The sequence below is a fragment of the Equus caballus genome, chromosome 7, assembly GCF_041296265.1.
Source record: "Equus caballus isolate H_3958 breed thoroughbred chromosome 7, TB-T2T, whole genome shotgun sequence".
NCBI classification, from domain to species: Eukaryota; Metazoa; Chordata; class Mammalia; order Perissodactyla; family Equidae; genus Equus; species Equus caballus.
In genome coordinates this window covers 61,318,839-61,344,342 of record NC_091690.1, presented here as the reverse complement: position 1 = coordinate 61,344,342, position 25,504 = coordinate 61,318,839, and the positions used below count along the sequence as shown (strand labels likewise).

The 25,504-nt window shown below is 43.6% G+C and overlaps 1 long non-coding RNA gene across 1 annotated transcript; it reads right to left on the bottom strand.

The window, feature by feature from the left end:
- Nucleotides 1–12,709: 12,709 nt before the first annotated feature.
- On the bottom strand, nt 12,710–24,699 carry LOC138925027 (uncharacterized). The gene is made up of 2 exons (XR_011440660.1): nt 24,563–24,699; nt 12,710–12,956 (listed from the first exon to the last, which is right to left on the bottom strand). It is a non-coding gene; the product is annotated as an uncharacterized lncRNA (long non-coding RNA).
- Nucleotides 24,700–25,504: the final 805 nt, after the last annotated feature.

Below are 25,504 nucleotides of genomic sequence, written 5' to 3'. Positions count from 1 at the left end.
AGGAACAGTGTGCCAGGCAGAAAGATCTGCATTGTGAAGGCTCCAAACATGGAAGACCTAGGGGCCGCTTTCACAACGGGACATTGAGATAAGCAAAGCCTGGAGACGCGGACAGGTGGCCAGATCATGCAAGATTTTGCAGGCCATGGTGAGGAGTTTGGATTTTACACAAAATATAATGCAAAAACATATATATATACATATAATGCAAAGTCCTTGAAGGTTTTGAAGCAAGGACTTAGCATGGTCAGGTTACATTTTTGAAATCACTCTGGCTGTGATGTGGAGAATATATTGGGGAAGGGGCAGGGGTTAGAGAGAGGAGATCAGTTAGGAAGCTGTTGATGCAGTTCAAATGAGAGAGAATGGCATTTGGAATTAGGGTGGTGGCTGGGTAGATGGGAGCCCCAGGGCAGAAAGCAGGAGGCCCTCAGCTGCGGGCTGAAGTTCCTCCAGGGAGAAGCTGGTAGAATATTGCAAGTAACTGATCGCCACAGAGATGGCTATAGGAAGAAGTGAGGCCAAGATGACATGAAGTGCTGCAGAAAAAATGTCTAATACAGCCCCTTTTTCATCTTAAGGGAAATTTGTATCTAGAAATTCTCTAGCAGATCTCACTGACGACCCCTTGCTGGAGGCCAGGAACGGGAGTACCCAGCAATGGGGCTGAGATTGCCATGAGGTGCTTAGACCAATCCTGGTTCAGCCTCTGGTGTGGGCATGTTGTCCCTGAACAAAATCAAGGTTCTGTGAACTAAGGAGCAGGCAGGGAATGGCTACTGGCTAGACAGCCAACAATGCCTGCCACAGACAGGTTTAGGAAGAAAATATCAAGAATTCTGATTTGGATGTGGTAAGTTTCAAAGCATCTGAGAAAGACTGTTGATTAGAGTGTTGGACCTACAAGTCTGGAATTCAAAAGAAAGGTTTGAACTTGATGCATTTTTTGAAAGTTTAGTATCCTGTTTAAAATGTGCTGAGTTGCTGAGGACATCTCAGATCTTGGAAATTGTTGGGAATATACATGGGAATCCAAACGGGGCACAAATAACCAGGAGGGCTTTAGTGAATATATCAGGATTCAGTTTTACAATGTGGAGACGTGATTACCCTCACGGCCTGCCTATCTGAGAACAGCTGAGAACGAAGGATGGCGAAAACATATGTCTCAGCAGTTGGGAACCATCAATCGCATCAGCCCAGCTGCCTGAGAACTTTCAAATGGAGAGCGTTTAATTGGAAAGGCTTGAATCTTACCAAGGGACCAGTGTATGCATGGGAATGTGAAAGGAGTGAGACCAGGGTTAAGATTTTGGACAAAGGAGAGTACAAGAAAACTCTTCCATCTTAGGCAGTGATGCTCTGGGAAGACAGACTCAGCACGGCATGGAGAGAGAGAAGGAGAATGGGTAGAGCTGGCTCACGAACTAGACAGACCTGGTTCTGACCTTGGGACAGCTCCGTCCCCTCTTTAAAACCCAGCTCCTTCCTTTCTAAAACACTGACAACGCCTCCTCTGCAGGCCTATGATGAGGAAATGAGATAATGTAAGAAAAGAGACCACTGGTGTCTCTCAATAAGACAAGTGTCTGCTTAGAGTTGTAATAATGCAATAACCAAAAATAGGACAAAATTTAAATGTCCAACAATAGATTGATCAACTAAATCACAGAGCAACTGTATAACAGAATGCTATGTAATCATTTATAATCATATTTTAATGACATAATTAGTGGGGAAATATTGACCATATAGAGTTATGTGAACAGAGCAGGATACAAAGTGCATATAAACATGATTTTTAAAAAGAAAGTATATACATCAAAATGTTAACAGTGGCTGTAGTTTGGACTGAGAAACTATAGCAGATTTTGGTTTCGTTTTTACAAAAAAGCACAAAAGTTTGTCGTTTTTCTGTGAGAACGAATTGCATTTATAAAATATGAAAGTTTAATTGGAGATAATAGACGGTGGATGTTTTAATGTCACTGTGGTTGTTACTCTTATTAGCGTATCGTTCTTATTTGCTGTTCCTCAAATCCACCTCTGGCTTAGTCCCTGGGAAAATAGCAACAATCCAGAGGAAGCCAAACTGTATACCTAGAGGAATTAAGAGGATTTTTCTTCATTTAATTTGGGTGGTTTTGACTGGCTGGGTGTGCCTCATCCTGACAGGAAGCATGTGTCACCAGAAAAGAATTTAATTCTTTGCAGCAAAAAGATGGTTAGTGGAGAGAGAAAAAACCCTGTGCGTGTTTTTCATGGATTCTGCTTGATTGTGTCAGACCAGCTCTCCCACATAGCTGGCACCATTCAGAGAGGAGACACCTCCACTCAGGGACTACCCTGGGCAGGGATGTGCTGTAGGGCCTCCAAGGGCACTGAGAGGTCGGCTTTGCGTGGCCCTGGGCTCTAAATCTGACTTTGTCCCTTGGAAGGGTTGCCATCCCTCCCAATGCCTGGGTTTCTCAACTGTGAAAGCTTTTGCATCTGCCATGCCCCTATCCCAAGAAAGTGAGCCCCTTTCTGGGCAGGGACTGTGCTCCATTCCATTCTGTATCCATAGGGTCTAGCCCAGTGCCTGTGCTCAGTTACTCTGTTGACTAAGTGACAAAGTTGTCTTAAGTGGCTTTTTAAATGTCCCATTCAATGTTGGCAAGTAAATTTGTGAACATGCCCCTCCAGGGCATATTTATACATGATGTTTTATTTCTAGAACAAAACAATCTAAAACAAATACATGTATGGGGAAATGGCAAGCTGTGATAAATCTGGATGGTGGTACACGAATGGACCCACAGAACCTCCATATTAATCTCTTTAATTCTTGGTTTCCTCATCTGCAAAATAATATCTACCTTATTGAGTTGTTTCATGCCTGGAATGAGAGGTGTTTTATAAAGTGCTTAGCACATTCGTGTTCTCAGTAAATGTTCGTTTTCTTTTAGTAAGGGGAGTGAAAAGTAGCTCTCATTAGTTGGTCTTTTATTTATTTATTTTTTGTGTGAGGAAGATTGGCTCTGAGCTAATATCTGTTGCCAATCCTCCTCTTTTTGCTTGAAGAAGATTATCGCTGAGCTAACATCTGTGCCAATCTTCCTCTATTTTATGTGAGATGCCACTACAGCGTGGATTGAGGAGCGGTGCTAGGTCCATGCCGGGGATCCGAACCTGCGAACTCCTGGCCGCCAAAGTGGAGCATGCAAACTTAACCACTACATCACCGGGCCAGTCCCTAGTTGGTCCTTTAATTCTCATGCCTACATTGGACTATTTGATTTGAAGGACCTGATCACAGTCATCCGAGCCGCCATCCCATAGTGGCTGTATCCGATAGTGACACAGATTTCTCAAAGGAAAATGAATTGGCTCCCATTAGGACAGACCGTAATGTTGATCTCAGCCCATATCCCATCCAGTGTTGGAAGACTCCTTTGGTAATGTATGAAAGTGTAATTAACTGCGTATTCATTTAGCGAACACTGCCATGTGCGAGGCATTGTATCAGGCACTGGAAATTCAGAGATGAGAAGACGTAATCCTTGGCCGCAGGGAACTCACCGTCCCGTAGAAGAGACAGAGGCAGAAACAAATTATGACAATATAATGCAGTAAATACTAGGTTAGTAGCCCAGAGAAGGAAGAGAAACACCCACCCACACTGAGCAACGAGTGTAGCTATTTCATTTCAGTAGTGAGGCCCATGGGTCTCATATACCTCTGCAGTTGAGGAGACAGTAAGAAGAGCCTGTCTACTAAAAATAAAAAGGCACCATCTTCACAAAGGATGATGTCCTTTATGTAGAAAATACAATAAAGCTAAATGTGTGGCCGATAACATACAGAAGTGTATGGAAATGCAGAGACAAAATTCAGGAAGGGAACACACACGTCAAAGCGTTGACTTGGAGGGAGGAGGTGATAGGAGGGTGGTGAGAAGGATGTGCTCTTGTTACTCAAATATTTCTGTATTGTTGAAAGTTTTTAACATTGAGGATGTAGTCATATATTGCTTATGTTATAACTGCCTTATTATAAATGCACAGAAAATGGAAGGGAAGGAAAGAGTCTTCCCGTAGATATCCACATTGTTTACACCCTCATCTGCTTCAAGTTTTTGTTCAAATATCACTTTCTGAATATCCTAAATTGCCACCTAACCAGTATTAAAATCCCCATCCCCTTCTCTGGTTTACTTGTCTTCACAGCACTTATCACATCAGACATTTTATATATTTTATTTCTTTTCAAAATTGATTGTCCATCTCCCCCAACTAGAATGTGAACTCTGCGAGAGCCAAGATCGGTGTGGGCTGTGTCACAGCTCTCGGCACACGGCAGGTGCTCCACAGGCTGACTGCCCCAACTGACCCAACAGGATGTCAGCAGTGGTTATTTCTGAATGGAGGGGTTACAGATCTTTTTATTTTCTCTTCTACTACTTGGTATCTGAATTTTTGTAATGAGCTCATATTGATTTTATTGCCTAAGGAAACAATAAAATTCATTTAATTAAAAACAAAAAGTTACCTGGGAAGCAAGTAAAAGACACACCACTAGAAGCCACGCTGGGAGCAGCAAGGGCTGGTGGAGTCAGGCCAAGGAGCATGGGGCGGCCTCAGGAGACACCTGGGTTGAAGGGTGGGGGTGTGAGTGGAGGACAAAGTCCCTTCCTGTGACTCCTCTGCTGCCTCGTTCTTTCCAGACACTGGGATAAGTGCCTGCTCCAGGGGTCACGGGATCACTGGTTCACAAAGGATCTTCTTGCCGGTAGCTGCCCTTTCCCGCAACAGCAAGGCCCAAAAACTTACTCTTGTCTTTCTATCCAGTAAATGTTTTTATCTGGTTCCTACTTAGATTTCAGCCAATTCTTTGCTGAAGCATCTTGGCTTCTTGTTTTCCTTGGGAACCAGACTCTTTTTAAGTCAAAACCATAAAAGGATGAAATCCATTACCTGATACTTTCCTATTCAGCTATTCAAACCAGGCCACAGATGGAGGCCTGTGCGCCACACTCTCATTGTAGCAATGGCATCTAAACTGAACGCTTTGAATAAGGCACTTTTAAATAAAGCACATGTGAAAGTGAACACTGAGGGGGTTTTTTTCCATTCTTTTTTCTTTCTCCATTTTTTCTGTATTCTACATCCAATCTAGAGCCATTGTCTTGAGTGTATGATTGTAGAGACAGCTTGATCCTTATCTCCAAGTATCGCCCTAGGAGCAGTGGGGGAAGGTGGTCATGTTAGTGCAAAAGTTAAGAGACTTGGATTCTCATAATTACTCTGCCACTAACTTGCTATGTGGTCCTAGGCAAATCGTGTTACCTCTCTGTGCCTCAGTTTCTTCATCTGCAAAATAAGCGTCTTTGAAGTGTTTCTAAAGTCCCCGCCCAAATCAGTTTTTGTTTAACTTAGGATCAACAGTGACACCTTGTGGTACCCCTTGAGCCGTCTGCAGTTTTTCTAGCCCACAGCCTAAAGCCTTCATCCGTGGAAAGCCGTGACTCCCCTCCCCGCCCACCCCCCGCCCTCAGGTTCATTCAGTGCTGCCCTAACCTTGTCTCCCACCAGATTCAGAAAAGTGCTTTCACCCTTTGTCCACAAGCTGCTTCCCAGCCTCAATCCGGCAGATGCTGTCAAAATCAAGGTAAAAGTAAAGACCACAGACCCCAGCGGCCTGTGCTTCTGTGGCGAAGTTCAAGGCTTGATGTGAATGTGAGGGCTTCAGCCCCAGTTGCTTCGTGGGGCTGGTGGTGCAGCTCTAGAGAGGGACCTGGGAGCAGCTAACAGGACAGGACTGGAGACTTAATGGTTTTCCAGGGTTCCTTCTAATTTGTAAAATAGTCAAACTCCAAATTGCTCTATGCCTCCATTTCCCATTCATAAAATAAAGCTGCCACTTGAACTGCCTTCACACTCACAGTTAGTTTATTCATTCATCAAATACTTAACGAGCATCTTCCTAGTGCCAAGTTCTGTGCTAATGAAGTGCCTACCTGTGCTAATGATACAAACTTGAGAAGATATGGTCCCTACCCTTCGAGAACTCTGTTCTTGTCCAAGGGAGATGAGAGACAGGAAAACCTTCCATTACCATGCAGTAAGATAGGCCTTAGGGCAGACAACATGTACACAGAATGGGATGAGGCCCAGGGACAGACATCTAACTGGGCTTGGAAAGAATGTCTGACAGGATGGGACACTTAAATCTGGATCTTACAGAATGAGTAAAAGTCTGCCAGAAGAGGAAGAGGGAACAGGGTGAATACGGACGCATAAACATGATCTACATACCCTATCATAAATCAAAAGGCAGAACTCTCTTGACCCAACCCCATCGCCTTCAAGATATCACACTATTTCTCTGCTTTCTATGTGGCCGAACTTCCCAAAAGAGCAAATTTATGCTCTGTCCTCACTTCCCCATTTCCTATTCAACCTTCACCCCATCCTGACTTAGCTGCCACCCCTCAATGACTAACTAGCCTTGGCAGAGTGACTGATGCCACCATGCTAGCATATCCAAATGACCCTTTTTGTTGTTGACATCGTCTTACTTTCCCTCTCAGCAGCATTTGTCACAGTGAGGCCCCCTTTCCTTCTTGAAGCACTTTTCTCTTGTGGCTTCCATCATGCCCACTCTTGTAGTGATGTCCTGGTTCATTGCTCCTTCTCGTGCTCCGTCATCAGCTCCTTTTACTCTCTCCAACAGGAGATGTCAATCTTCCTTGGCACTCGGTCCTGGACCTTCTTTTCTTTTTTCTACCTAGGGAATCTCATTCATTCCCACGGTTTTAACTGTCATGTCTCAGTTCCTAAATTTGTATATCCAAACCTGACTTCAGAAATCCGAACTTCTCAACCTTTAGGGTCTCAGCTTAAGTGCTCCCTGAGGGTTGGGTGGCCTTCCCTGCCATGTTTCTTCTTATATCTGCCTCCCGCTAGACTGAGAGTCCCCCATGGGGGCAGATCCATCTCTACTTTCTTCAAACTTGTGTGTTTAATGATTAGTAAAGTGCCTAGTGGTACTCAAAAAGCATTTGCTGACTGAATAAAATGTAAGTAAACACATTATTTCAAATGACAGAATAAACCTGTGGCTTTGGTTTTTTAAAAAAATCCTTCAGTCAATCCAGTTGAAGTTCAGCAAAGCAAACCTCATAGGGTGTCATGTGCTCTATGTCTCAGGATGTGATCTAATTCGAATAGTTTCTTGAGGCAAAGTATCACCCTTTTCTGGGAACTGGTTCCCCATACACACATACCGTCTGCTCTCCTCACGTGGGAGATTTGCCCATGAAATCACACTGATGGTCTTGATCAGAACCTTTCATTTTCCTTGATTATTCCAGGTTCACAAACTTCTTTATCTGTGGTCCTCATGGCAGTTGATATTCTTTCAGGAAATACTGTAGCTCAGCAGATCAAGTTCCAGCTTGGCAAGTATTCACATTCTGGGGGCTTTTTACCAACACCCACAATTCCCAAATAACCAGGAGCAGGAGCTGGAAGCAGAGTGGCCCAGCCTATGGGAAAGGGAAAGCCCCTACTGACTTGGCCCCTCAGCACCCAGGCAAAGGAAAGCTGTGGGAAATATGCTCAGTTTAGAGAAACAAGGTGAACTTGAGGCTGAGGTCCATTTCAACTTGAGGTCTCTGAGGCACAGAATGGCTCCCAGCAGCCAAGGAACCAAAAACGAAACATCCTCATCTCTTTCTTTGTAGCAAAAGCCTTCAGGCAGTGGAACTTTCGTTACCTGGGATGGGAAGTTATTATTAAAATAAACCTCCAGTCACTTTATTCAGGAAGCTTTGGGAATGTTTATAAATAGGCCAAAACAGTCATGGCCAAAGAACATTAATCTCTCTCACATCTCCACAGGGCAACAGAGTTAAACAGACAGAGTTTAACATGAGTTTGACAGAGTTTGACAGAGTTTGACAGAGTTAAACATGCCTGCTTTCTGAGACTGAGTCCCATCTGCACCTCTGATAAACTGTGTGACCCTTGGACAAATTACTTAACTTCTCTGAGCCTTTATTTCCTCTTCTTTAAAATGGGCAAAATAATGTCACCACACAGTCACTACGAGGAATAAATCAGACAATACCCGTCGAGTGCATAGCCAATGCCTGGGACAGAATAGGAGCTCAGTACAAATAAATGCTTTCTTCTATCTCTGGATACCCGAGCAGAGGAGAATGCCTGGGGATATAGATATTTTCCCAGGAGGATTTTCTTCTTGACTTGTTCATCCAAACTCGTCCATATGATGAGTAATCCAGCAGCACAGATGGGGAGGGACTCCCAGCCTTGGAGGATGGCTTTGGTTTCCAAGGCCATCCACCTAGTCTCCTGGGATGTTTGTTCACCTTCATATCCCTGCATCTAACAGGATGCCTGGCATAGGACAGGAGCACAAAGTGTTTGCTGACTTGAATTGACCTAGACCTGCACTGTCCAATATCATAGCCACTACTTATGTGTAACTACTAAGCACCTGAAATGTGGCTAGTCTGAGTTGACTGTGCTGTAAGTGTAAAATACACACAAGGTTTTGAGGATTTAGTGCAAAAAATGTAAAATATTTCATTAATAATTTTATATTGATTGCATGAAATGATACATCACATACAATGAGTTAAATAAAATATATTAATTTCTCCTGTTTCCTTCTACTTTTCTAATGCGATTACTAGAAACTTTTAAATGATATGTATGGCTTATATATTGCATTTCTACTAGACAGAGCTGAGCTAGACTATAGCCCACTTATTGGCTGAAAGATCATTGAATATATCCCAGACTTCTCTCTCTGGGCTGCCTCACTTGTAAAAGATGTACAAGCTCTATCAAGTGCTCTCCAATTCCAGCATTTTATGATTTTATGAACTTCAGGCTACAATTTCTTAAGTATGAACTTATTAAATTGCTACTGTGGGTTAAAGTTTTATATACATTGTCGTTTAATCTCTGTAATAAACATAAGAGGGAAGAATGGCTCCTCATTTTATAAATGAAAAAGAGAAGACCTGGATAATTCAAGGGATTTGGCTGAGGTCAGTTGGCTAGTACGTGGCAGAGCTAGACTAGAATCTTCAGCCCTCTTCTCTGATTCTTTGTAACAATGTCCAACAGAAAAACAAGAGTTGCCTTAGGTGCTTTGGCTCAGTTGTCTTCTGAGATGTATTTCCTTGATTGGAAGAGTCATAAATCATCAGAAACATTGTAAAAATGTATATAAGAGGTTCCTTGAAGACTGGAGAGGAACCCTGGCTGCCTGTCAGGTTGGGTAGATCATTGACACCCAGAAGTGAAGTGTTGGGAGGCTTCTGAGGAGAGATCAAGAGCCAAGGGAGGAGAAGGAGCTGCTGTAGGTTAATTGTTCACCAGCTTCAGAAGATATGGCTGGGAGGGCAGCAGGGAGAGTGAAACATTGACCGGTTCTGATTTAGATGCAGGAATGTGCTGGGGAGGCATGCAAAGTTCAGGGGGAGCGGTCTGTCGGCACCTGAGACAGCTCCCATGGGCAAAATTCTTCTCCCAGCGACTGGACAGGAAAAAAGAATGCACTCAGAAGGGGAGAAAATGGCTTCTGGCCTCAAAGAGCACTTATTCTGCCAGCTCCTAAAGCCGTTTCCAGAGCCTGCTGGTGAAAAAAAAAATGGCGAGGTCATGTCTGACTTTTTCAACCCCCCAAACTAGACTAAATTTTGGAGATCTGGGGCCAGCAGGGAGGGGTAGGAAAAACAAAGATGAATAAATAAGATACCACCCTTGCCTTGGAGCCAAAGTGGAAAATGCAATGACTGGTCCTGAAAACTCTTGACTTGGGTTCAACTGTTGGCTCCACCTAGCCGGGTAATCCCAGGCAATTTAGCTACCCTCTGAGTCTCAGTTTATTCAACTGGAAAAGAAAAGTAATAAAATCTACCTCCAAGTATTGTTATAGTAATTACAGGATAATGAGAAATCTCTTGACTCCTATTTCAATCAATGTTGAGTTGAAGAGTAGGAAAGACAATACCATTGTTTAAAATGGTCCAAGGGCTCCCCACAGTCCTTGGGGGAATGTTTAAGCCCCTTCCTCTGTGATCTGGCCATAGCTCATCTCCCAGCATCCCTCTCCACCCTAACCCTGCCTTCCCACCCCACTCCACCCTTAGCAGCTTCTGATCTGTGACACTTTTAGAACTAACATTCTGGATGCTGAGGCTCCAAGTTTCACTCCTTAGTGTCTTCTGCAGCCTTTAAGTCACCCAGGGGAGTTGAACTCTCAAAGGCCCTTCTTTAGCACAACCCAAACTACCCCTGTCCTTTGCCAGGGTTAGCCCTTAGCCCAGTGGGGCTGTGCTTGATCACCATAGACGTCACTTGACGAGGAGCACGTTGCATGTCTCACAATTTTTCTTAAAACACAAAACAAAAGTTTGCTGGCTGACTGCCCAGTTTCTGTTATGTAGACCGAGATTAAATTTCTCCTGGACTAGTTTTCAGGGCCCCTGGATGCTGGACTGAAATGTGATTTACATTATCTCTTGGCGGGGAATTACCCAAATGGGAATTGCCTTGAAAAATAACTGTTTCACTGGAGCTTGTGCGTGTGTGTGCACACACAGATATACACGTGGCCTGGTCTGGTCAGGTTGATAAGCTTCTTTTCATTGGTTGATAAGCTTCTGAAGTAGAAAATCAAGAGCCAGGAAAAGGGGTTTACAATAGGACCACCTTGATGGTCACAGGGTTGCCATGGCTAAGTAATTTGATCCTGAACTCCAGACAAAAAGGGAAACATAATCGGGCAGGTAGCTCTTATTATCAGAAAGCAGGGTCCTCCTGATCCTTCTTGGGAGCCACTGAGACTGTTAGAATAATACCTACCATTTACAGAGCACTCACCATGTGCCAGGAGCACATTTAGTGCTTACAACAACCACGCAAATTAGGTTTTTCTTTTACAGTTGAGAGAATTCAGACTCCTGACTTTTGTAAGCCTTCCCAGCTAGTAGGTGTTGGAGCCTGAACTGCTACCAGGTATGTCTGGCTCCAGCTACCGCCCCACATTGTCTTCCCAGTCTGTGACAGACATGTTTACAACAGTGTTTTCAAAGCAAATATACTACTTTTTATGGATATTTGACCTTCAAGTAGAAATTTCAAGACTTTAGGGTTTGTTTGGTGTCATGTTCAAACCGTATATGAGTTGACTGACTGGGGCTCGGAGCTTTGCCCCATCCCCTCCCCATCAATATATATATATAAACTAAATGCACATTGAGTCTGCTGTGCTAGGTGCTCTGTATTCCTTTCTCTATTTCAACCTCATAACAATTGTGTGACTTAGAGTCCTATTAAAGGGCTGTTGGTTACCAGTAACAAGACCCACATGAAAGAATTTAAATAAAGGGGGACATATCAGTAGAAAGAATGTCGTGGATCTGAGAGAAGTTAAGGGCAAGAAGTGTGGCTGGGCTGCATCAGAGAGGCTAGAAGCAGAAGCTGGAAAGTCAGAATCCAGACAACCAGAGCCCCTTCTCTGAGGAGTATTGTCTCTCGCCCTGCTTCTCTGTACAACTCCATGTTAGGGTGACCCTCCTGGTTTCCAAGCACAGGGACCTCGTTAGGGTTACACTCCCAGCCTTTGATGGATGAATTTGGGGGGAGGACCAGGCATCACAGCTGAGCTCTTTCTCCTCCCCTTTTTCCTTTGGAGGCCTTCAGGAAGCCCCCTATTTCCCTCCGTCCATCTGTGTGGGGTGGCCTCCGGCTGTTCAGGGCTGTCTATGAGCAGCCTGTCTCACTGTGGGGTTCAGCATCGCCACACTAAGCCATGTTTACAAAGAGCAGATGTGTGGCTCTTCCTCTACCATAACCTTGTCCATCCCCTAGCTAGCTCTGAAGTGAGGCAAAGAAAGGGGAGGCCACTTATTGGGCCCCCTCAAACTTCAACATGCAGTTAAATAGCACTACCCAGTCACGGTCTCACCCCTCTTCCCAGATCAAGAATTCACAGAGCCTCTGTCTTCTATGCCCAAATTCCTGTGAGATTCTGGCTGATCCACCTTGAGTCGGTCCCCTCTGTGTCCCAGCAGCTCTGCCAGGGGCCTGGAGTCAGCAGGTGCAAACAGGGAGGAGGGTGGTTGGAGAAAGAGAATCAGGGCTGAGCAGAAGCCTCAAGGTTTCTATTAGAGGTAGAGCTGTCATCTCCTCTTCACCAAGGAGGAAATGGCATCTTAGGGAGAAGACGGTCTCACAGCTAATATCAGAGCAGAAATTCATACCCAGGTCTGATTGACTGTCGCAACCATGTTTGTAACCAAACATAGAGTTATAAGACCCCAGAAGCTGGCCCTGAGTCGAGTATTCTCCAGTGGACATTGAATAGAATACCTGGCATAACATCAATCATTTCAACAGTAACAGCGAGAGCAAGGCAGAGCTAAGATTTTACCTTCAGCTTTTTAGAGACATCTCCTTTCCCTTTCTCCTTTTGGACTACCCTAGAAACGTGGGGCTGCACAGACTAATAGAAAGCACTCTGTACTTGGTGCCAGGAAGTCTCCACTTACAAGCTGTGAGTCCTTAAATCACTTCACCTTAAGCTCTTTGATCATCATTCAGTTTGTTCATTTAACAGATATGTATTAGTATAGAATACATGTGCTTATTATATATTAATACGCAAGACATACATATAAAGCATATAATGCATCATATTATGTATTAATATATAACACATATGTTTATTATTATATCAATGGATATATTGGATATCTACCACATGACAGGCACTGTGCTAAGTAATTAAAAATACAACAAATCCTTGGGGCCAGCCCAGTGGCGCAGCACTTAAGTTTGTATGCTCTGCTTTGGCGGCCCAGGGTTCACCAGTTTCAGATCACAGGCGTGGACCTATGCACCACTTGTCAAGTCGTGCTGTGGCAGATGTACCACCTATAAAAGAGAAGAAGATGGGCACAGATGTTAGCTCAGGGCCAGTCTTCCTCAGCAAAAAGAGGAGGATTGGCGACAGATATTAGCTCAGCATTAATCTTCCTCGAAAAAAAAAAATACAACAAATCCTACCAGATGCTTAGTTTCTTATGTAAGAGATGCAAACTAAAACTAACTGTGCTGAGATAATATTTTTCTGCTCTCAGATTGCCACACATCCAAACGTTCTACAACACATATGGGTGAGGCCCAGGGGAAACAGGGATGCTTGTACATTGCAGGTGGGAGTATAAAGTGGTACAACCCCACGGAGGGCAATTGGGAAAATTTGATAAAATACAAACCCATATGCCCTTTGTACCAGCAATTTGTTTCTGAGAAATCCTTCAGATGTTCTCGAACTCATAAAAAGTAACATATGTATATGACAGCTATCATTGCAGCATTGTTGATAATAGCAAAAGATTAAAAATAGCTTAAATGGCCATAAGTACAGGCCTGGATCAGCATAGAGTGAAACACTGGACATCAGTGACAAGGAATGAGGACGCTCTCTAAGTTCTGAAATGGAAAATGGCCAAGACAGATGGGTGAATAGAAAAAGCAAAGTACAGGACAGTGTGTAGAGTGTATTAACGTAACACTAATGGTAGTATATTAATACAAATACTGTAGTTATGTAGAGTAATACTAATGGTAGTACAGTAATACAGATAGTATTAGTTATATACCAATATAATAAAAGAATATAATAGTAACAGTAATACCAAAAATTACTACAGTTTGTGTGCATAAAATCTTGTATAGGCATTTAAAAAGAAATCTCTGGAAAGATTTTAAAAAACCAATATAAGGAGTTCTTTCTTTCTTTCAATGTAGGTAAGAAACCAGGCACATGGGAACAGGGATGGGAATAAAACTTTTCACTGAATATCTTTTGAGAATTTTTGAACCACATGAATGTATAACCTATTCAAAAATTGAAATAAATACGTATAATTTAAAAAATAACAACAGTGCAATGAATGTGAAGAAGGAGAAGGAATGGGGAGTACAGGAACAGGTAACAGGGGACCTGACTTCGTGTGCAGAGGACGTCCCTGAGGAAGTAACTTTCAAATTGAGACTTGAAGGATAAGTAGGCAAAGGGGCACATGGGTGAAGAAGGGCTGTGCAGGAAAAGGACCCCGTGGACGAAAGCCCTGGGCAGGGCAAGAGCTTCACATGCGAGGAATGGAAACGTATGCGGTGCAGCTGGAATGCAGACACAGCGTGGAGGGAGGCGGGGGAAGCGGTAGCCATATAACAGGTCAGGGGCCAGATTACGCAGGCTATGTTAAAAAATTTGGCCTTTATCTGAAGGGCAGTGGGAAGCCATTGAAAGGGTTTAAGCAGGAAAGTGATGGGATCAAGGTTATGTTTTGAATAGATTACTCTGGAGGCTATGAGGAGAAATGACCGGGGGAAGCAAGAGTGGATGTTGACAACTCATATATCTGACAAAACGCTTTGGAGAACTATTCGGTGGTTTCTTATAAAGTTAAACATACACCTACCCTATGACCCGGCAATTTCATTCCTAGCTATTTATCCAAGTTAAATGAAAACATATGTTCACAAAAGTATTTGTACAAGAATTTTTATAGCAGCCGTATTTGCAATAGCAAAAATTATGCCCCCAAACCCCTACATATTTCTATCAAAAGATGAATTCATGAGCAAAATGTATTTATACAATGGAATACTACTTGGCAATACAAAGGAAGGGACTCCTGATACACACAACATGGATGATTCTTAAATCCATGAAAAAAAAGCCCAGACCGAGAAATGCATATACTGTATGATTCCATTGACATGAAATGAAATCCATGTACAGAAAAAATAATCTATAGTGATAGAAATCAGAAAGTAGTTTCCTGGGGGGGAGAGGGAAATTGACTGGAAAGAAAAACGAGGAAATGTTCTGGGGCGATAGAGTTGTTTTATACCTTTTTGTACACGGCAGTTACACAGTGCGTGCAACTGTCAAAACTCATCAAAGCAAACAACTGAGACTTGTGCTTTTTACTGTATGTTAAGTGCACTTCAATAAAAAAGGGAAAAGAAAGAGCAGACCTTGAGAAAGGTGGGAGGTGTTCACAGTAATCCAGCAGAAAGGCAATGGTCACCTGGTGGCCTATCATGGGGATCAAATAAAATAATGTGTATAAGAGGGTGAGCTATAAAGCTCCATGTAAACTGTAAAGCTCTTTACAAACTGTGAAGCCCCATGCAAAAGTGAGGATTTAGTCTAACCTGACCCATATTAAATTTTGGAGGTGAATGTGGACCATCTGAATTGCAGTCCTGTTTACTTGCAAATGAAGGGCTTGGGGGTGATTAATCATGATCTTCTAGTTGGTTTGACACCTTTGGGCAGGAAATGGATCCAAAGGCTACTGAGGTTCATCACAATACTTGATATTGGGACAAAAACAAAGAGGAGAGGCAGGAGCTGCTTTAAAAAAATTTTTTTTTTTGGCTAGGGATAGTTTTCTACTGAAAACTGGGCTTTCCCAAACAAAAAATCCATTCAGCTGCTGAGCTTGAGTCTTGAATTTATTTATTTTTTAATAATTAGGATTTAAAAGATACAGAAAAAAGGAAGCAGACTGTCAGTTTCTGAAGCAGGGACCATAATGATCAGTGACACAGCCACCTGGCATTTGGGAGAGTTTGCTGGGAGCCAAGAGCGTGTGGGAAACACACGTGGGCTGCTTAAAGCATCTACCTCTGAGCACAGACAGGTTTGGAGAAACATCTGTGTGGAAATCAATCAAAGCCGTCTGAATAGCTGGTCATTCACCATTTAATTGAATTCAACTTTTTTAATGTTTTTCTTCAATGTTAATAAATCCCTAATTATTTGCTTTAATTTAATGTTGCTTTTTTTCTCCCCCCAAAATCACTTAGGATAAGCAGACACAGCTGGATTCTCCTTAGCCACAATAATGTACACTGAATGCCCTGGCACTATACTTGGGCCCTTTGTCCATGAATAGGAGACACCCCTGCATGAGGCAGGGCCTTGGATTCCATGACTTCCAGAAGAGGATTGAAGACCCTTTTCTGAGCTGCAATGGACATTTGCCATACTTTTATCATCTAGTGTCTGCCATCCAATCCCTCTCTCTTTCTAAGGGTTAGTTTGTCTTGGTGTGATGTAGGACCCACCTTCCACATCTCCAGTGGACAGCGTCTCTCTCTATCTTTCTCTCTCTCTCTCTTTCAGACACACACACACACACACACACACACCCTTGGCCCTGGCACAATCTGAGGACAAGCAACTGACTTGGGCTCAGCCCACCAGTGGTGTTCCCTGGAACTGGGAGTCTCCAGGGAGCAATACAACAACATGGATGTGGTTGGTGGTTATCCATGGAGACAGCTGGAAGTCATTTGTTCAAAAGAGCAGAGCTGGCATGCTGACAAAAGCCTCCTGCCAAGGCACATCACTGTGACTCCCTTGGCCTCACCCTCTGACTCTTCACTTCTGGATTTGAGAATTGAGGCCTAGGACTTTAAATGACGTGTCCATGTTCACACAATAAATGATCATCCGAGCCAAATCCTTTCACTGTACCCCACTGCTTCCTTCACAGCATAAGAATATCCCTGAATTTCCACCCTTTTCCAAGCCTAATTCTGTCTATCCTTCAAAATCCTTTCAATAAACACCCTTCCATTTAAGTTATCTAGAGTCTGTTTTCATTGCTGACACTCAAGACAGATACACAATTATAAGACAGTGGTTTCCTTTCTTATCTGAAGACATCACAGAAATGCTCTCAAGGAGTATCTCAGACACTCAGATCCAAGGCTTTACTCTGGGGGCAATGGAAATACACTTGAATAAATAGGAGTAGGGATGGGGTAGGAGGAGTAAAAAAGAGAAAAGGAGAAGGGAAGGTACCACATATTTCCCATCTACTCTGTTCTAGGACTGAGGATACAGTGATGGTCGACATAATCAGAGGCTCTAACAGATGCCAGGAGCTGTGCTAAGCACTTGCTCTTGTGGTAACGACACAGGGAGGGAGGTGTTTCCACATCAGAATTGGAAAAAGTGAGGTTTGGTGAGGCTGAGAAACTTGTCCGTGGTCACACAGTTGTGGTTGCACAGCCACACATGAGTGGCAGAACTGGCATCTGAACCAGATCTCATTCTTAACCAGATCTGCCCTTTCCTCTGTAATAAACGTGTTGAACAATGGTAGGCAAACCCTTTGTCTTTTTTCTTTTTACATTATGATTTCAGAGTTATATCCATGATTAGGAATTAGTTCAACTGAGCACAAGGATGTGACAAGATCATTGGATTATGTATTTATTTATCTTCAAAACAGGAGGTAGAAAACTTTGCTGAGCCCATGAAGAGGAGAGCTGGAGGCGCGTCGAAGCCTGTTTTGATTTAAGTGGCGTGGATCCAGCTTGAGTGTAAATTCAAGACTGTTTGCTTGTGTCACACTCTGTTTTCTCAAATTACTTTCATATGTCTCATTTCATTTGTTTCCCCCACTTCTGGATGACAAAACTGAGGCCTAGGACTTGAAACGATGTGTCCATGTTCACATAACAAATTATCATCAGAGCCAAAACTCAAACCAAGATCTTTTTCCTATACCCCACTGCTTCTTTCCCAGCACAAGAATTATTCTCAGACCAGCTGAATTTAACAAGGTGGGTTGGGTTGATTCATCCTGTTGATTTGACTCAGCCTCCTGGGATTATTCAGGTAACTATTAGTCCCACATCTCTTTCCAAATACATTCAGTCTCTCTCTGTCTTTGTTTATTTCTTCACTTTCCCCCTACATTCCACCTCTCCTCCCTCTTAACTCTTCCCTCCTCCCTTTCTCTGTGAATCCCCTCCCCTTCTCTTCTTTCCTCCCTTCTTCTCCACTCACACACAAACACATTGGTTTTTCTTACATGGAGATAGTATCATGTTGATGGGGTGGGTGAAATGAGAAGTATCTTTTAAGTCCCTGGAAGCAGAATATTTTCGTATGGATTTTTTATTGTTTGGTTTGTTTTGCCAGACTAATGAAAAAAAGACTCCGAGGTCCCCTTATCTCAGGCCAACCAGAGGATGCCTTCAAGTTTTTGTTTTTCTTACCAAGCTGGTTCCTTACAAATGCATCCAGAAGGTCACTCTCAGGTCCCCAAGATAGTGGTGGGTGATCAATCACATCCAGGACAGCAGCATCACAGAAGATAATATCATGAATGGGAGGATTTGAGGAAGGAGAAAGCGGAGCCTGAGCTGTCCCGGAATTGTGAGCTCAGTAAAGGTGATCTGATGGATTGCTTCCTCCAGAAGTTCTCGGGCCAGTCACAAGCATATTCTAGTTCCAGTGGCTGTCTTCCCCTCTGGTTTTTGACTCCAAATAAATAAATATGCACTTACATAAAAGGCTCAAACATTTCCCAGATAATCTGATAACTGCAACTCAGTAAGCAATCAAGACTGTATCTAACAGCTTCAAGGGCTGGGTCCCCAGGGAGCCCCCAGGCAATCCCTTCAAAACAAACAGGGGACTCCAGTCCTGGCGTTGCCAAGGACAAGCTTGGTGAGCTTGGGCAACTCAATTTCTCTGGGCCTCTGTTCCTCAACCATAAAATAAAATAATGAATTAGTTTACTCTTTCAACAAATACTTATTGAACGTCTACTTTGTCACAGGCCTTGTGCTAGGAACTCAAAAATGTTCTTAAAGGACAGACACAGTCCCTGGTTTCAGGGGGTCTCAAAGTTTAATGGGGGAAAATATGTGTAATAAAGGAAAATAATCATATAATATTTTTAAGTGCTCTGATGGCACTATGTGCAAAGTGTTATGGAAGGACAAAGGTGGAAACACCTCATCCTGGGAGCTCCTCTTTAGGATTCTTCCCAGTCCTGCGTGTATGGCTTTCTTATTTGTTTTGTTTTGATCTGCTTTGCTCACTAACCTATTTCTTTCTTTCTTAACTAGTTACTTTCAAATCACTGTTGTCATTATCAACCACTACCAATTACTACATCACATACTGCTTAATTGCCCCAACAATTATAAAAGTTAGATATGATCACCATGATCACCATTTTAGATATAAGAACACTAAAGCCCAGAGAGGTTAAGTAACCTACTCAAGCTCACACCGCTGGAAAGTTGTAGAAGTGGGATTTGAACCCCTACTGTCAACTCCAAAGCTCATGAAGCTCATGCTCTTTGCACTACATGGTGCTGCTTCAGGTATCTGCAGACACTCAGGACTGGCAACGTAATTTGCAAGACCAAGTGCAAAGTAAAACTATGGGGCCCTTTCTTCAAAAATTAAGAATTTCAAGACAACAACAGTAGAGCACTGAACAGAGCAAAAGACCCTTCCATGCCTGGGGCCCTGAATGACTGCCCAGGTCGCACACCCACAAAACCTGCCCTGCCAGCCACAGTTCACTTTGCTGAAGGCATCTCTCATAAAGAGCAAAAGCATCATAGCCATTTGCAGGCCCAGACCACAGTGGCAGGATTTTGCAGCAGTCAGGCTTCAAAGGCAGGTTTCCTGATGTTACCCGGAGGGTTCAGCAGGGAGCACTTGGGCAGAACTTGTGGGCACTGTGTGGTACCTTTCCCAGAGTAGGACAATTTTTTTTGTGGGGAAAAGTACATAGTCTTGGGTCTACCAGGTTCTGTCCACACCCTCACCTTACCTTTAGAACCTGAGGAGGGGGACATTAACGCAGCACAAATGGAACACAGCCAAAAGCATCGCAGCCTCTCTTTTTAAATTGCAGACCAGACCTGTAGGTGGGTCCTAACGAGGGGCAGTGGAGAAGGGGCCTCAAGGAATTTGCATCTGCTGGTTTATAAGTCTCTCCTGAAACACCCAAGAAGGTGTCAACTCCTATTGACCCAGTGGAGTTATGATCGCCCTTTTGGTTACCGATTCTTAATCTGTGGTATTTAATCTTTTGCAATCATAGACCGTCTATGAAAGTATAGACCATCTCCCCAGAAAAAAGACATGGGTACATAAAATATTTTGCATACAATTATAGACTCCCTGCATTGACCCCAGATTTTTCAAAACCCTGCTTTAGGATCATATCTCCTCCAATTATAGAATCCTACAATGTTAGAACCAGACAGAAACTTAGAGATTATTTTTGTGAAATCATCTTAATCCTCAGGGGATGAAGGCTGAGGTCATTTGGGATAATAAATGATTCTGTACATTTTCAAAGACTTACTCCCCTGATTGTCAACTCTACCCTTGAACTAGTTGCCCCCACACCTAATTTGCTCCTATCAAAACACTGTAGCCAAGTGGAACAATCTAATGCCACAAATGGCTGATGGCAGGATGTCAGTGAACATTTGTGGAGCACCTGGACAGGTCAGGGTATTAGGCACAAGAACAGTTCTTGTCCTTGAGAAGCTCACAGAAGTTTGGAGGAGAGACACATAAAAACAAGAGAATGTAATATAACACGTGCAATTATAGATGTTCGAACTAGGTTCCCAGGTGACAGACAGGAAGGTGCTATCAGCTCTGCTTGGTTGAAGCAGCCGAGGCTCCCAGGAGGAGAAACACTTACACAGGGTCTTGAACAATGAGCACAGGGCCTTGGAGGGAAAGAGTCTTCTGGCTGAGGAGACCAGCATGTGCAAAGGCGGAGAAGAATGAGACAGCATGAGTTAGATGGGGAACTGGGAATGGGTGGGATTGGCTAGGACATAGATAGCATATATAGCTGAAGAACTGGTGGGAGGTGAGGCTGGAAGAGAGGGGAAGGGACCAGATTGTGGGGCCTTGGCTATCAGGCTAAGGGAAGTGGACCTAAGGAAGAATGTCAGCCTGAGTGATGGATTATGGAGTCTCTACCTGGGGATGGTGCGAGGAGGCCAGATATCCATCTGTCCTGGATGGCCATCTGTCCTGGATGGGGGTGGGTGGTGAGCAGCCCCTCTGAGATCCCTCTCATCTCTCTCTTTAAAAATCAGCCACTGCCAAACCCTAGAGAGCATAAGAAGGGTCCTGTAAAATGTTCAGAAATGACGGGCAGTCAGCCTAAAATACGTCTGTAAGATGTCAGTGAGATTTATTCACTAGAAATACATAATTCTTCTCCACTAAAAGATGGCTAGGGGCCGGCCTGGTGGCGCAGCGGTTAAGTTTGCACATTCGGCTTCTTGGCGGCCTGGGGTTTGCCAATTTGGATCCCGGGTGCGGACACGGCGCCACTTGGCAGAAGCCATGCTGTGGTAGGCGTCTCATGTATAAAGTAGAGGAAGACGGGCACGGACGTTAGCTCAGGGCCAGGCTTCCTCAGCAAAAAAGAGGACTGGCAGTAGTTAGCTCAGGGCTAATCTTCCTCAAAAAAAAATAATAATAAGTAAAAGATGGCTAAATGGGAGGAGGCCTTCTCACAAATACAGAGAAATTGCTCTCATTTAAAAAACTTAAAAATTTAAAAAACCTGACCCCAGCTTGATAGATTGATGTGCTTCCTCTGAAGAGTTTCACATTTTTCATTCATTCTTAAAACTGGACCAGTTTCACCCCAGGTAGTGGGCTGGCTCCGAGAAAATGTTAATCAACAGAAGAGAAGAAAACCGTATGAAGTCAATCTTCTGCCCTGAAGATGGGCTTCCCTTATTCACCACTAGGTGTCACAAAAACCTTGTTTTAAAAAAGAGAAAGCTTCAAGAATGCTGACCGAGAGAGAATAATTCCCCCTAGTGTTCAAATTTTTCTTGAAAAATATTTTTAACAAGAGTAAAAATTGCAAATGTTCAGAACGTATCTCTTGAGTAGCTACATAATGGTTCTAATTCCTCAGACTACCTGCAAATAAGATGGTCCCCACAGGATCACAACAAATAGATTTTTGTTGAAATAGCCATGGTCAATGCACATCGTACAGGAAATTCCATTGCATTTACACTATTTATTTAATAAAAATAATCTCTGTGATTATTTGCATTTATTTCTGAAGGAGGATGTTTTCCCTTCCTCAGAATAAGTTCAGGAAATGGGTGAAGTGTTCAGGAAGTTAGCTAAATGCTGATGTAAATCCAAAAGGAAGGTCTGTTGTTCAGAAAAAAAAAAAAAAAAAAAGGACCAAAAAAAGCTAGGAAGTGGTTCTGTCTTTCACTTATGGAAAATGTTATACAGAATTTCTGATTTAAAAGGAAGAGGACTAGGAAAAATGTGTGTGCCCATGATATCTTTTTCCGTGGATCTGGTTAGGCAGTCCAGACTTTTACTGATAAGAGTAGCCAGCAAAGAAAATTGTCAAGAAATAAAATCTGGATGGGAGACGTGACTGGGATTAAGTTTGTACTAAATTAAGCCCTTACTATGGAATTTGTATCAGCTATTCTAGGAAGTATGTCTTGATAGGAAACTGTCCAAAAGAGGTGGTGAGGCCCCTTAGCACTACATAAACAACTAAACACTATGCCATACTCGCTTAGGACCCTGTTCCTTCCAGCCACCAACAAATGGTGGCATGCTGTCCCGCAGACTTCGAGAGAGAGATTCATTCAGGGAAACTCCAGCTTTCCAGGAGTACTTGGTCAGTCTCTCAATCTGCCGAGGCCCCTTAGTGACGACGTTGTTATTTATCTGCAGCTTGCAATGTAGGGAGTGTGCTGTATCAGGTGTACAGAACAAACAGAAAGCTCCTGGCCTCTGAAACACTGGCAGTTCAGAAAGCAAAGATTCAGCTCAGTGAACAGTGCCACCAAGGACGCAGTTTGTTAGGGTTTCTCTGAAAATCACCCCCTCCTTTCCATCTCTCTGTACCACCTTCATTCAGGCCTTCACGATTTCTCACCCAAACTCGCCTGCCTGCCTCCAGCTGGCCTTCTCTCCAGCCCACAGTCCACCCAGCAGCCAAGGAGAGGTTGGGAAAACACCAATGTGGCTGTGAGCCTTCTTTGCTTTCGAATGTTTGTGGGCCACCCCCTGTGCCCAGCACAGGAGACAGCACAACCTCCCAGGCCTTTCATAACTTGGCCTCAGCCCACCTTCCCTCCCACTCCAAGAATCTCAGGCTCCAGTTACACTGAAGGACTCGCTGCCCCGCAACTCCCCACAGGCAACTCTCAGCCAAGTTGATTCACACGTTTATTCCTTTCACGCTGGGGAAATGAGGAAATGAAGATTGTCTCTGCACTTCTGTTAACTTCTATAGAGCAGTCTCTTTGGACTTATAGAATTATGACATAAGATAAGCAAAAGAACAGGGCTCAGAGGACACAGGCAGACACACCTACAGAGTCACCTACTCATGCCAATTTTATAATTCAACACGTGTGCCAGAAAAGGTGTTCAGATGGCGGCAGCTAGCTGGTCTGATAATTAAATGCCTCCGATGGCACACTGTGAGTAAGTTTTAATTTTTATTTTTTACACATTGAACTTAGAGGATGTTTTTAAAGTGCAGACCAAGTCTTAAAAGAGTCATGGTCTTTGGGATCCACTCTTCCTCCCTTTTTCCTCTTCCCTACTCCCTTTCTACACATTTACCTATTGAGTCAGACGTGTCATTTCAGGGATCAAATGGTGAGATGACAACAGTTTAGGAAAGGTTTTCTCATGGCACTCGTACTCAGAAACTGTTCTATCCATGCTCAACCAACTAGGCCCTGGGACTGTGGTGAGGAAGGAATTACACAGTCCATATGATTGGACTGGTAGCACTGATCCTTCAGGGGGTGGGGATGGAGGGGGCATGTGGTTTGCTGCCAGGAACTTCTGGAGGGAAAGGTTGTCTCTTATTTATCTTGGTATCCCCTACGATGCCCTCCGAGGACAGTGGCTGGCACATGGTGGACCCACATTCAGCTATTCAACAAATATTTACTAAGCAGTAGAAGATTTGTTTTTCCAGGTTTGGAGTTTTAAGCTTGTTAATAATAGCTGAATTCTTTCTCAGTTTTGTCATCTGCACTTTTGGACTCTTAGTTGGACCTTGTCTTTCGTGAGTTTTTACAATCACTCTCTCTCTCCCTTCCTCAGCCAGCTCCAGTGTTCTGCACACAGTAGACTCTCAGCAAATATTTGTTGGGGAGGAGGAGGAGAAAAAAGAGGGGAGAGAGACAACTCAACAATAAGGAACACAGAAGGTAGGTGATCATTCTCAAAGTCATCTTTGAGACTAGAGAATTTTCTCTGAGGCTACTGCCCAATGTCTTTCCAGAAAGTTCTGCCTATGTGATGGCTCTTATTGTCACTTTAGATTTCTTTCCTATGCTGGCCACATTTGTCACCAGAGCCCCTCAGTTTCCCCCCCAACAAGGTGCAACCCTCCCTTCCTCCTGTCCTTCCTCCCTCCCTCCCTCCCCACCTCCCTCCCTCCCCCCTTCCCTTTCCCCCCTTCTCTTCTTCTTTCCATGGTTATTCCTGAAACTCATGCCAGGTCCTGAGGCACACAGGTAGGCACCTTCAGGTGCTAAGTCATCCTCAAGTTGCTCGGTCTAGTGGGGAGATGGACACGTGAATAGGCCATTACACACTGTACGCTGGAGGCCCCCGGAGCTGAAAGCACACAGAGCCTTACACTTACCTGCGATAAGAAGGAAAGGGAGGTAGAACGTGGCAAGTAGGAGGGTCAGAGAAATCTTCCAGGAGGGATGACCCGAGACTTCAATCTTGAAGGGAGAATATACACAACCTGGTTGAAGAAAGAGGGATAAGGCATTCCAGGAAAAGGGAAACACGTATGAAAGGCAAGGGAGTGAAAGGAAAATGATGGAACTGGGACAGACTTTTCTATGTGACTTATCAATTCCATCTCATTGCTTGATTCTACCCATTTACCCCATATCAAGTGAAATGGTGCAACCCTCGGGCATTTTAGAAAATTCAGACGGCCAATCATTTAATCTCTTAAAGAGAAAGGTATTGATAATGTGGGCTATCCATGAGATTAAGCACGTTCTCGGGTGAAAACAGCATTGGGGGCTTATAGGAAACCAGGTGGGAGGCTGATGAAAATCAGGCAATTGATGTGAAATGCAATATATTTTATTTTTTATTCTTTCTCCCTGGGAGTTTGAGAAGTTGAAATCCTTTGCCATGAGGGCAGATGCATCCATGGGTTCTATAGCCTTAGGATGAGACAGAAGGAAAAGGACAGGGGGATTCTTAGAATTTCAGGCAGAGCCAAGGTCCATTTTGAAAGCCTGTTGGACTAAACCCTTTCAGGTTCCAACATTTTTAAAACATTTATTGGGATGCTCCCAGGCCTACAACCCAGCTGCACTGTGAAGGAAAACTGAGGACAACACCCTTCTCCGAGGGTGGTTTATTTCTGTTCACAGAACCTCTAAAGACAGGAGGCCAAGGCTGACCCCTTTAGTCAAGAGTCAGCTCAACTTTAAAATTATGATTGCATGTGAAAGCTAAAATAGGAACGAGAAAAAATCAGTTCTCAGGACAGAAATGCTAAAAACCCTTGGGCCACATTCCAGCCAAGGTCCCAGCCCTGCACACAGAGCTCCCATTG